This window comes from Dryobates pubescens, chromosome 21 (genome assembly GCF_014839835.1).
Source record: "Dryobates pubescens isolate bDryPub1 chromosome 21, bDryPub1.pri, whole genome shotgun sequence".
NCBI classification, from domain to species: Eukaryota; Metazoa; Chordata; class Aves; order Piciformes; family Picidae; genus Dryobates; species Dryobates pubescens.
This window is the reverse complement of record NC_071632.1, coordinates 18,195,119-18,208,121: the sequence shown is the minus strand read 5'-3', so window position 1 is coordinate 18,208,121 and position 13,003 is coordinate 18,195,119. Positions and strand designations below refer to the sequence as shown.

The following is a 13,003-nucleotide window of genomic DNA, read 5'->3' as shown; positions in this document are numbered from 1 at the left end:
TTCCCCCCTCCCGGCCGGGGAGCCGGGAGGATGCTAACCGGGATGGAGCGCGGGGGAAAGGCCGGAGGAATAGACTTACCATTGCAGCAGAGATCCGTCCCGGTACTGGAGATGCTGCATCCCCGGCTTGCCGGGGCGGGGCGGGTGCCGGTGGGGTCGCAGCCAGGCGCGGGGGTACACGGAGCCGTTCCCCGGCAGAAAGTGGTCCAGCCCCGGCTCCCCGCGGGGTGAGTGAGCGGCCGGAGCCGGGCTCCCCCCGCCTTGTTCGCACCGGGCGGAGGAGGGGTCGGCGCCTCCGAAGGGAATCCAAATTCCTCCTCCCTCGCCTGCCGGTCATGTCCAAGCTGCCTTTGCTCAGGGGATGGGCCAAGTCCTGGCCGTGAAGGAATTTGCCATCGCTAAACAAACAAACAAAAAAGAGCAACCAGAAAACCCCACCAAAAGCAAGACGGGAAGCAGGAGATTTGCAAACTTTTTCTTCTTCTTCTTCTTTTTTTCCCCTTTTTTTTCTTTTTTTTTTCTTTTTTTGGGGGGGCGGAGGGGGGGTGGGGAGAGTGGTGTTTGGTTGGTTGCGTTCCTTGCCTTTTTTTCTTTCTTTTTTAGGGGCAATTATTCGTGTTTGGGAAGTAGGAGGTGGGGTGGGTGAGGAGAAGGGTGCTCAGACTGGAGCAGATGCTCTGTCTGCGAGTCAAGGCTGTGCTGTGTTCGTCCCTGTGTTTCCCTCTGTGTGATTCTCATACCCAGACAATGCTCTGCAAAACGAAGCTGGTCCTGCGGAGAAATGCAAACATCTCCTCCCCCTAAGTGCCTGGGGAAAGGAAAGGGGAGATGGAACCAATAGCTTTGCTTCGGCTACTCTCATTAATATGGAGGAAGGAAGAGAAACCAATGAGGAGAAGCGGGAGGAGGGGTTTATTCAAATTCAGTTTCTTAAATCGAATACTTCATTTTTCCCCCTTTTTCCTTCCTCTTCCAAATCCTTCTTCTCTCTGTCACCTAAGCACCGTTCCTGCTGTCCCAGAGCTTTTATTTCATTTTTTAATTAGTGTGACAAGGTCAGCAAAACAGGGTGACAGGAGGGAGGATGGCATTTCTGCTGGAAGGAAGAGGGGGCTGAGGCAGGGAGGATGAAAGGAGGCAATTTTTCCTCTCTGCAGAAGAGTTGATTGCAAATAAAAGCGATAAAGTAGCTGGATTGTCAGGGAGAGGAACTGAGGGGAAATAGAGCAGGAATTTCACCTGGAAGCATCATTTTGCAGATGGTGTTTGCAGGCAGGAAGGTGGCCTGTGTCCAGAATGAGCCCTTTGAGCTTATGGAAAGGATCTCCTCCCCTCTCACAGCAGAAACACAGGCACACAGGAAAGGAAGTGACTGCACGGGAACAGCAGCATCTGCACTGTCCTGCATTGCCTCAGAGCTACACAGCAACAGGGTTCCTGCAAGAGCATCACAGAAATAGTACCTGTTGCTGAAAAACCAGTGGAGTGGAGCTGCAGAGAGTGCTGAGATGGTTGGTGAGATAAGAAGGGATGTCCATCTGGTTCCTTGGACCTGTACCTGCAAAAGAGCAGGGTGGCACATGTACCCTGCAAGGTAAACACACAAAATCATCCCATCACTGTTCCCTTTTGCAGACAGGAGCACTCAGGTGAAAGCTCTCCAGACCTGGAAAAGATCACTAAAGGAGTGTGACATTTATGACAGGTGCAGAGGAGCCCTCTGCTAGATCATCCCATCTTACTGAATGCCAAATTCTCACCCAAATTCTCTCAGACCAGTGCTGTAACAGCAGCTGCCTGCTGACAAGGTTCCTCTGATTACCCTGGAGTTTCACAGCAGCTATGGTATGGATCCTGTTCCTCTTCCTACTGTGGAAGCTCTTTCCTCTGTTTATCTTTTACCACTTCCCCATAATTTTCTGCATCTCCCATCTTTCATTTCCTTTACCACATAAATTCATTTCAAATCCTCCTTGCCTTTTCTCTGATTCCAGATTAAAGCAAGGGGGGAATAGGAAATTTGATCATGAAAGTGACTAAATCCATTACCTGTCCAGCATGAAAATCCCTGACCCAATTACTTGTATGTTTGAGTGCGTCCAGGCACAGGATTCTGAAGAGACAGCTTCACAAGCAAAGCATTAGAACAGACAGCCTTACTCCCAGTCCTTGAACACAGTAACAGTCCCATGGCTGCATGGGTGCCTTCTCTTGTGAAAGCCATGCACAGATGCATTGTGAATGCATTCAGCTTTGGCTTTATTCTAGCATCATAGAATCAATAAGGTTGGAAAAGACCTCAGAGATCATCAAGTCCAACCTGTCACCCAACACCTCACGACTAACTGAGCCATGGCTTCCAGTGTCACGTCCAATCCCCTCTTGAACACCTCCAGGGATGGTGACTCCACCACCTCCCTGGGCAGGACATTCTAATGGCTAACAACTCTTTCTGTGAAGAACTTTTTCCTCATGGAGCAGTCCAAAGAATCAACAAGACTTTTCAAAGCTTTCCTTTGCACATTTCCCTCCATTTATGCCATCTTCTCTAGTCACATCTCACACCTTTCAGTAAACTCACTAAACACAAGGGGCAAAACTAAAAACACTCAAAAGATGTGGACCCTTACATTGTACAGCTGAGTTAATTGACTCTATAAAGACATCAACAGGAGGGGCACTGTTAGGATGTCATCCATTGCACCTGCTTTAGACATCTACGTAGTACAAACCAGCTGATTATATTTTCATAATGCATAAAGGCAGCCAAGCCTAACTAAATCAGATGTGGACACCTATTTGATAGTTGTGTCTCAGCCAGCCTTATTTTTCTGTGTCCTAAAGGGTAAAGATGCAGGGGGGAAAAACAACACCTTTACAGAAAAATGTTTGTTCTTCCTACAAAAGAGCATCTGTGTACATTCTGCAGGCTTAAAAAGCCTCTTCCCAGCCCTCCTCCCCCCAGAAAAAGACAATGATAAAACCCCACAACAAACCAAATAAAGCTCTGTCTGTCTGTGCCCCCTCAAAACTTACAGAATTTATGGCAATGCTACCTCTAAAACCAGAAGATTCACTATGAAATGCTGTCTTGGGTTGCTGAGCATGGAAGAGGGTTCCCAGCTGTTCAATTATTATGTCCTGCTCCAACATCTGCTCCCATTCTTTCCCAAGAGAAGGGCAGCGGGCCAAGAGAATCATCTAGTGGCCCATATCCAGCCGCAGTTGGACTGCCTTAGATGATCTCAGCTGATGTTCGTATCAGATTTCCTACTGAAGTAGTCAGAAGGGTCTATCTAAGAATTTTGTTCTCCAAAAACAGACAGTTTCATTTAGGAGAACACAATCAAGCTATTTTTAGGCACACAATGCTGTATTGTTACCCTCATGAGCAGTCTATTAAACAGGCCTTCATTATTTAAGTGTGTGTAAAGCATACAAGCCATTATTTTGGCTGGCATGAGTCTGATAGGGGCAGAAGGCTTCCTGAGAGAAAATGCAAATTACTGCTAAATTACCTAGAGAATCATCCATCTGACATCATACATAGGGGTAGGACACCAGCAAGCTGACTGAAACAGTGTTTGCTGGGACAGGGTTAAAGGTATTTAGTTGGAGAGTCCTTGTCCTTTTATTGCGACGCCTCAGGTGTGATTTAGTCAGCCAAAGAGGTAAGTTTGAGGTGCTCAACCACCTCTCCATTCATACTGGGGGTGCTTGGTGCCATGGTTTAGTTGATTAGATGGTATTGGATGGTGGGTTGGACACGATGATCTCGAAGGTCTCTTCCAACCTGGTCTGGTTCTGGTCTATTCTATTCCATTCCATTCCATTCCATTCCATTCCATTCCATTCCATTCCATTCCATTCCATTCCGGTCAGTTCTTCACAGTGCAGTGACTAGGATGTAAGCATGATCCATCTCAGCCCAAGGAGGTACTGAAAACATCTTGGAGGAGCTGTGTCCTCAATGTGCCTGTTTCTCTCCACCCTGGGAACACTAGCCTACCTTGTCAATACCTACAAAGCAGACCTCTAATGAGATTAATCCTTTCAGTATCAGGTTTGACAAGTCCCAAATATTTAGGCTCACCATGTTGGATTGTTTTCCTTTGCCAAAACAAGAACTGTCCCCAGATAGTGCCTCCCACCCACACTGAGATCCCACCTGCCATTATCTATTGGTCTGCAGATCATCCGATGTGATGATCAGCCGTGCTGGGGATTAAAATAAGACCCAGAGGAAAGTAAAGCTCTCCTGTGCTGCAGCTGACATGGAAGGCTGAGAAACCCCTCACACCAGATTGGAACCACATATTCCTCAGTCACTTCCTACCAACCAGTGGAGGAAGAGAGTGGGAGAAAATAGCTACTTGTGCTGACAACATCAGTCATTTGTTCCCTTTCTAGCTATGTAAATGATCTGTACAGTTTTAAAACGTTTCTACCAGCAGAATTCTGTCCACATCCAGGGAGAACACAGTGTGCTAAATACTCCACCTGCTAGGATTAACTGGGACATACTGGGTGTGTAGACAAAAGTTTACACCACTGTGTTAACAGGCAGTAACTCTGATGCTGAATTTAAAGAGCACTAGGAATCCTCTTGTGTCCCTGCTCTCACCTTGCAGTAAGTATAAGGGTAGTTTAGCACACAGAGATGTGTACCTCAGGATACTGGAAGGTGGCATAGCAGCCACCAGCGCTAAGCTGAGGTGCTGTATATTCACTCCAGCTGACTGGACAGGAGGTTGTTGATCTGATTATCTTCACAGGGAATTTAATTGAATCAAGACCTTTGACTCCTGTATCCAGCCTTTCTTCACCTCTCCCATCACTGTAATTAGTTTTATTGTAGAAAAACTGCACCTTCCCTCACCAGTTCCCCTCTCTTCTTCCACACATGTTCTGCTGCAGAAGATGTTGTAGTTTGGTTAGAAAAATGAGGGCAGGCAGGACACACATTAAGCTTGGTTTGCAGTCCATGCAGGTAAGGTTAACCTGCCTCTGCCTCAGGCTTTTGCAGACACAGCAATCACCCACCAGAAGTTGGACATGACAGGAAGGCAGGCTGTGCTAGCCAGCTTGATGTCCTGCTATAAAGGAGCACATGCTTATCCAGGTAGTGGTAGACAAACCTTACCTTGATCATCCTTCACAGATGAGCTGCCTGGGGAGATGGTGGAGTCACCATCACTGGAAGTGTTTAAGAAGAGACTGGATGAGGCACCTTCTTCTTACTCTTTTATTATATATATTTGTTTTTTTCTTAATACACTGTCTTTGGTCCTAGGTGCAGAACATTTATTATGTGGAAGAGTACCTTCCAAGATGAGTCATTAGCAGAGGACAAAGATGAGACTACAACCATTACAAAGTATCTCATACTTGCACTCGCATCAAAGGAAGAGCTGTGACTGCTGCTGGTAGTAGTTTGTCATCATTTAGTTAGCCAGACTCTGTAACAATGAACATACTTTGTCACTGGAACATAACTGGTAATTACATTCAGATATGTTCTTTTTTTCCCCTCCTGCTTTCCCCCTGTGCACACATTTTTCTTTTCCATTTAAATTGCCTTCCTCAACTTTTGGCTAAAAGGCAGTTGTCTTAAATCAAATATAACCAAGCTAAATAACTTTTTTCCCTTTGACTTCTAGTAGATACCTCTTCTGTTATTTCCATGCTTCATGTCTAGTCTACACTGGTATGAAATTTTGTCTTCTACAGGAAACTGCAGCCCCCCTCCATCACCATCCACTTCCCTTTTCTGAGCATGAGACTAATATGCAAAGAATCAAAGGCAGGTTCATGCAATAATTCTGCCTTCATCTCCTGCATCCTAAACATATGAGAACAATAAATTAGATTAAATAGTCACAAGAACAGTTTTTTCCCTTAGGGTCTCTTAAACCTGGTAGAGAAGAGATATAAAACAACAAAACCCTAGTGACTGGAAGCAAGAGCCAGACAAATTTCAGAAACAAAAAATGCTTTCTTAAATAAGTAGGAAAAGTAACCATTGGAATAATGCACCAGAGGAAGGGAAAGGTTCTTAATCTTTAAGAGATTCTTCCAGTCAAAATGTGGCTTCATCTGCAATGTAGCTGAGCTAATCCTTGTTTCCCTTTCAAATCAAAAGAAGTCTTGTACATGGAGTCATCAGAAATCAGTGCATGAATCACCTCAACCTAAGGGAGACATGTAAAATAAGTGAGAAAATCACATCCTAAAACTGTTATTTCTCTCCACTAACTTCAAAGGAACTTGGAGTCAGGAAAAACATGCCTATGTTGTCAGCATCTAAAGAGGAGCCAGATGAATCCCTCTCTGGGTGTCAAGTCCATTTGTCACTTTAAGGAATGCTTTGTCCAAACATAAATCATCAGCTTCAATAGCTGGACAAAATTTAGTGACTTATGATGGTCAGTAGAATGAAAAGGTGGGGAACTCAGCCCTGACAGAAGGAAAGACAAGGTTACAGTTCAGAAGGGAAAGAACTGGAAAATAAGAAAAATACCAAGACTATCAACAGAAAACATCAATAATGTTGGGTGGTGAAATAAACATAGTAGTATATGTTAAAGCTTGAAAGCTTGAATCAATCCCTAATTACTGAAGGATAGGGCTAAAATAACACAGTTAACCAAACCCCCACAACATTATCTTAAGCATTAGATTCATAGAATCAACAAGGTTGGAAGAGACCTCAAAGATCATCAAGTCCAACCTGCCACCACAGACCTCATGACTAAACCATGGCACCAAGTGCCACGTCCAATCCCCTCTTGACTCCACCACCTCCCTGGGCAGCACATTCCAATGACTAATGACTCAGTGAAGAACCTTCTCCTCACCTTGAGCCTAAACTTCCCCTGGCACAGCTTGAGACTGTGTCCTCTTGTTCTGGTGCTGGTTGCCTGGGAGAAGAGACCAACCCCCCACATTCTCCAAAAATCCTGGGAGAGGAAACCAGGTCATCTTACTTCCTGCTATAAATAATAATATCAGATAGAACCCCCAAACCCTCGCAAACAACCGCCCCCATTTTCTGTTCTTATTTGTAGCTGGATTTCTATTCTCTCTTGGGATTTAGCACTTTGCTTTTTGAAGTTCCTATGATTTCTTTAAGCAGGTTGTAAGTTTCTTGAATTTGTCAGTTCCCTTTCAATAGTAAGAATTGTTACTAGACTTACAGAGAGAGAGAGATACAAGTTACAGAAGACAAAATGGAAAGTGATCTATTTAATTGCTGAAATCAAAGTCATGCACAACAAAAGACCTCATGCTTCACGCCCTAGCATGGCAAAAACGAGACATGGTGGAGTGTCACTTCAGGGAAAAGCACCCAAAAGGATTCTTTCAACATTCTCTTTTATCCTTGAGCTGTCTGATTTCCATTTGTTATTAATCATTTATGCTTGTTTTACATAATCTTACGATAAACAGTGCTGAAAGTCAATAGGTTTCATATCACCTCTTTTGTATTTTTGTCACAGCAATATTGGAATTTGGCTTAACTCTACACATCCTCTAAGTCTGAAATGAAGAGTTCCTCAGATGTTGCTTATTTTAAATACCAGCTTTGTTTCTGCTCTCTTTTCAATCAAAGCACAGTCTCATCCTAGCAGGTTGACACAACATAAGGTAGATATAACACATTCTCCTGCTAAAAAAAAAAGCCCTGGTGGTTTATGAGCTTTTATCCCCCAGTGCCATAACAAGATCAGCAAAAATCAAATACTCCTTATGTACAGGGCAAAGAAATCATTTGCTTCTCTTTTTTCCATCACTGAAAGTCTGCCTTATAGCCTAATTCCTTCCATACTCATTTTAGTCTAAAGCTTTGTATAAAGAGTACAGCATCCTCTCTTCAATCAGTTCTAATCTTTGCACTCTATTCGATTGTAGCTGTTTGCATCTCCCTTCCATTTTTCATTCCTCTGGCCACTCTCCACCCATGCCACTGCTTTCAAGATGCTGGTTTCACCTACATGTGTCTTGTATTTCACTTCTTTCTGTGATCTTCTCATTCTTCTGTGGACCTTTCCAAAGAAGGGGCTCAGCCAGATGTCCATCTGATTCACTTTACGTTATCTCTGCAGCCCTACACAGTGCCATGCCTGAGTGTCTCTCAAGCTTACAGAGCAAATTTTCCACCACCTTTACAAGAAGCGGTGTATGAAAGGTTTAAGAAGCGCTGGCATGGATGAAAACCTAGGATTCAGCTCATTTCCTCTTAGTGAAGGGATTCTTAAAATAGTTTTCTCTGCTGAAAGTGAAAATACAAGATGTGTGTGTTCCATGAACTGAAGATGCCTACAGCATAAATGTTTACATGTATAAACGTGGAGGGACTATCACTCCAGCCTCCTCTTCCATATGTACACATACTCAGTACAAATAAGGTCAATAATTTCTGTTAGAATACACATTGCTCATGCTGCTTTTAAGTGCATTTAACAGCCAGAGATAAAATACAGCCCTTAGATGTCTCCCACGATATCCTTGGCTTTTCACCAAGTACATACACACTTAATACTATTAGCTCTACATACAGGATGAATTTGTGTATCACAAAATTGCTGTAGTATCATTTAATTTTCCAAACCAATTTCACCATGCAGGTTTTTTTTCTTAAGTTAAAAATATATATCCAGTAAATACATTAAGAATCCAGCCAAAATCATTCTTTTTTTTCTGTAGTGATAGCTATGCTTGATGCATAAAATACCTGAGCTGAAGTCATGACACTGGCCTGAGTGACTGTGTTTCCTTCTTTCTCCTCCTCTTCCTCAGTTTCCCCATTGAAAAACAAACAAACATGTAATTATGGCACTGATCCCTCCTAGGGAACACCACCAAAATAACTATGAAGCACAGAATATTTTTCCTTCATCTTCTGTGGACAGATGTGGCACACACACACACACACACGAGCTGGACCTGCATAACCCCTGGTCACATCTGTATTCTCAGGGACTGGAGGCTGACACTTCAGCCCAGGGTAACCTACATTCCAGTGACACTTTGCCATAGTGACAGAGAAGCCAAAATGAAAGCTGGGTCTCCATGTATGTGTGACTATCACAGAGAATGTGGAACCATCTATTTTGCTGATAAATATTTCAATGAACCACAGAGGCAATAACCTTGTGGCATTATGCAGTTGTCTGCAATAAGCATGAAAACGTTCTCCAGCTGCAGTGCCTCTGAACACTAAATGTTCCTTTTATTCATTTCTAGTTCTTTCCTTTTATGAGCAATAAAGCACATCATTCTATCAATTCTGCTCTTTTAGGCTTAGGACCATAATGAAATGCTCTGAATGAACACCAATTGAAAATCTAGAGGGGAAAAAACCACCCAAACAAGCCACATCCCACCCCAAAAAAAACCCCAAACAACCCACAAATACCTAACCAAAATGTCACCACTGGCGATAAAGACTTTAGAAACTGTGGAGCTGCAATTTTTGTGGACACCTCTTTCAGGTGTTTTTCAAAGAGCTTCCCAAATCATGACAGGCAAGCAGCCTGGCTTAACACAATCATTTCACACTGCTCAGAATTGTCTCCAAGTGAAATTGCCAGTGATTGTTCTCATTTGAAGCACTTCATTGCATCTATGGAGGGATCGTGGGCAGAAATTTGCAGTATGAATTGGAATTACCTCAATGGGGGAACCAAACAGCCTGGGGGTTCCTGATTAGCAAACAAAGTGTTGGTGAAATAATAATTATCTCCCTGTGCTTGCAACGTGGTTCATCACAGAGCCCTGCAGTGCCCTCAGGCAGGCAGTATAGGGACTGTATTCTGCGTCACTGAAGAGAGGAGCACAGTCCCTGCTAACAGTGCATCACCCCTGGATAATTGAGTTTTATAGAAGGGATAGACATTCACAGAGGTGCTTGGACTGTCTCTTGCCCTCTTTGCTTTGTATTTAGATTCTCTCCCAACATAAAAGTACTTTTCCTGCACAAGTAACTATAAATGTCAACTTGGGGGGGGGGTGGGGGGGGGGTGGGGGGTTGGGGAATCAATAGAATAGCAAAAAAGGGGAATAGAATAATAGAATGGTTGGAAAGGACCTCTGGAGATCATCTAGTCTACCCCACCCTGCTAACACAGGCAATATTTGGGGATTGCAGAAAAATCAGATAAGGATTTTAAGGGCATTTAGGTACCTTGGAGCTGCTACAAGGAGCTACACAAGCAGCCTTGCCTTGGAAACTAGGAGCAACGATGTCTGTGCAGAATCTTCACCACAGATGCACCCAGAAAACCATCATAAGCAGTCTGCCAATTTCCTTCCTCAGTGTAAATCTAAAGCATTTATTTTCAGTACCTTCTTACCTGTGAACATCTGTATTATTTCTTCCTTTCAGTACTATATAGCAAATTTAAGCCCACAAACATCTCAGGTGGGTTAGTTACCACAAGCCATCAGGGAAAAGAGGTCAAATACCATTCTAGAGTAATCCAAACCGATTTCCAGGCCATGGGAAAACTGTAACAGGCAGGAAAGAAAGAGTGCAATGACAACAGCCCCACCTTCAGGTCAGGAAGGCTTTGGGTGCCAGTGAAGCAGAGATGGATTTGAGCTTATTCAAAAATTAAGGCACATTTTCGATGGAACTTGGTACCTGTGTACTGATCACTGTGTGATAGGACAGCAATAGAGGGTGGAAAAATCAATAATTTAATAAGAGGAAAATTTGGAAGAGGTGAAGACTAGGCCAGAAAAATGATGGTGTCAGCCCCTTTGAAGCTATTTGAGGTCCATGTGCAGGAAAATTGGGGTTAGATCTCCTTGACACAGAAAGGCATCTGCTTCATCTTGCCTGTGAAAAAGGCTCCTTTGGCACTTCTGATGCCTTTGGGACCCTCACCTTCAGAGGTTTTCACAGGACCTTGCACAATGGAGCTTAACTCAGGTTTTCTCAGCACAGTGCTTCTCTTCCTTAATCTTATGTAGCTGACCACAATTGCTTTCAAGTGAAAAGCTGAAAGGACAGGAAACGAAGAAGCAAGGCAGCCTGCCTTTGGTCTCCAGATAAGATAGCATTTATCAAGAGACATGGTGTAGAATCACCTCATGGACTTTACAAGGCTCATGGAGGACAACATATCCAGCTGTCCTCCATGAGCCTTGTAAAGTGAGAGTCTTTTTTATCTCAGGCAGTGAAAGCTGGAGAAAGAATCATAGAATCAGAGATGGCAAAGTTGCAAGGGACCTCTAAGCCCAACCTCCCTAACACAAGCAAGAACATCTTCAACTGGATAAGGCTGCTCAGACCCCCTCATCCAGCCTCACCTGGAATGTTTCCACAAATGGAGCATCTACAACCTCTCTGAGCAACATGTTCCAGTGTTTCACCACTGTCATACTAAAAAATGTCTTCCTGAGAATCAGAGAATTAGCCCTGTGGTCACTCTGGAGTAAGAAGCAACTATGACACATAGCAAATTGATGTTGGACTGTCCCTGAACGCTCTGGATTTGTTACAGGCTGTTTTGCTTCTCTAGTCTTTGGCAGGTTTATAGCTGGGCTTCTTACCTCTACCTTCCTGTGTCCTTTAGCTGTGTGTCATGTGCCTGTTAAGAGCAGCACAGGGAAGAGCAGAGCAATGATGGCACAGTAATGCTCTCTGGGATGCTCAAGCCCCAAACAGATTTGGTTTTAGGGTGCTGGGTTTTGTTCACATTACTCATGAGCATTAGCAGCATTTACTTGCTGTGCACCGTGGCTCAGTGATGTAAGAGTGAGGTCTGCAAGGAATCAAAGACGTCATTCCCATCAAAGCACAATCAGGAGGTTGTTCTAAATGAAATAAAGGGTAATGCTACAATGATGCAACTGTCTATGCTAATTGGCAACAGACACTCTTAAAAATTTATTAAAGGAAATTATAAAGGTGGAGAGCTTTTTTGTTCACAAGCCAACACATACAAGAGCTTTCAGAAGCTGCCCAGCTCACTGATACTAAAGGCTAATACAATTCCATACCATGAAGAGGAACCTTTCCAGCCTTGTACAAAGGGATTGATCAGGGAGGGACCTCAGGGCCCTCATAAAAAACCCCAGACTCCTCACTTGTAAATAGAATTGTTTTCAGATGGCCAAATCTTCTTTTAATCACCACTAAAGCTATCATGTGAGCCAGCAGTTCGGGGTCTATTTTTCCTTGCAGATAATGAGGCTAATTGACAACTACACTATCCTGATAAGAACTAGATGGAAGCTGAAATGGAGGCCCAGAGACAGATAGGACAAGACAGCTCTAATGACCAGTGTTCACCATTATTAAACCTGTACTTAGTCCATGCTAGGCATACATTTTTTCATTTAGAACACATGGCTGCAGAACAGGATAGAAAAGGATGTCATGCAGAAAACATCCTTGATATAAGCAATCTTTGAACTTTCAAGCCCCTTAGCAAGCATATGCACAAAGGGAAGAACTTGCTATGCACCAAATGATGCTGTAGACAGCCTTAAGGGTAACTTGATCTTACTGGACACACCTAGAATTTAGTGGTCCATTAACATTGCTCATGATAGGTCAAGCTTTTCTTTTTACCTGCAAATAGTCTTGCTGCTTTCTACTTCTGTGCAGTTGAATAGTCACAGCTGTCAAATTAATGAAGGCTGAGGCTGAACTGATGGCTGAACCCTCAGCAGCAATGGATGCCAAGTTTTGGCAGGCAGGGACTCCTGCATACATTTGTAACTGCCTTTCTACCCCTGGAAGCGAAATATCTGACAGGGAGATAGAATAGTAATAAGAAAGAGAAAAGCCCACAGACATAAAATGAAACAAATGAGCTGCAACAGTTTGTTGAAAGGAAATGGCTGCTTCTGTGGTTTTCATGCCTTCTTTGTTCTCTAAAATGCCAATAACATGACAGCACAGTGCTTAGTTATGGTCAGTGCCCTAGACTCCTCTGTGCCTTGTAAATAAAATATCTACTGTCAAATTTTTGACATGCATAGAAAGTTT

At 43.5% G+C, this 13,003-nt stretch overlaps 1 protein-coding gene across 1 annotated transcript in view; it reads right to left on the bottom strand.

Annotated features, from left to right (window-relative positions):
* Positions 1-509, bottom strand: part of ADCYAP1R1 (ADCYAP receptor type I) — a 126,479-nt gene extending 125,970 nt beyond the window's left edge. The window contains exon 1 of the mRNA XM_054171340.1: positions 80-509. The gene's annotated coding sequence lies outside the window, so the exon portion shown is untranslated. The remainder of the gene's footprint in view (positions 1-79) is intronic.
* Between the last annotated feature and the right edge of the window lie 12,494 nt (positions 510-13,003).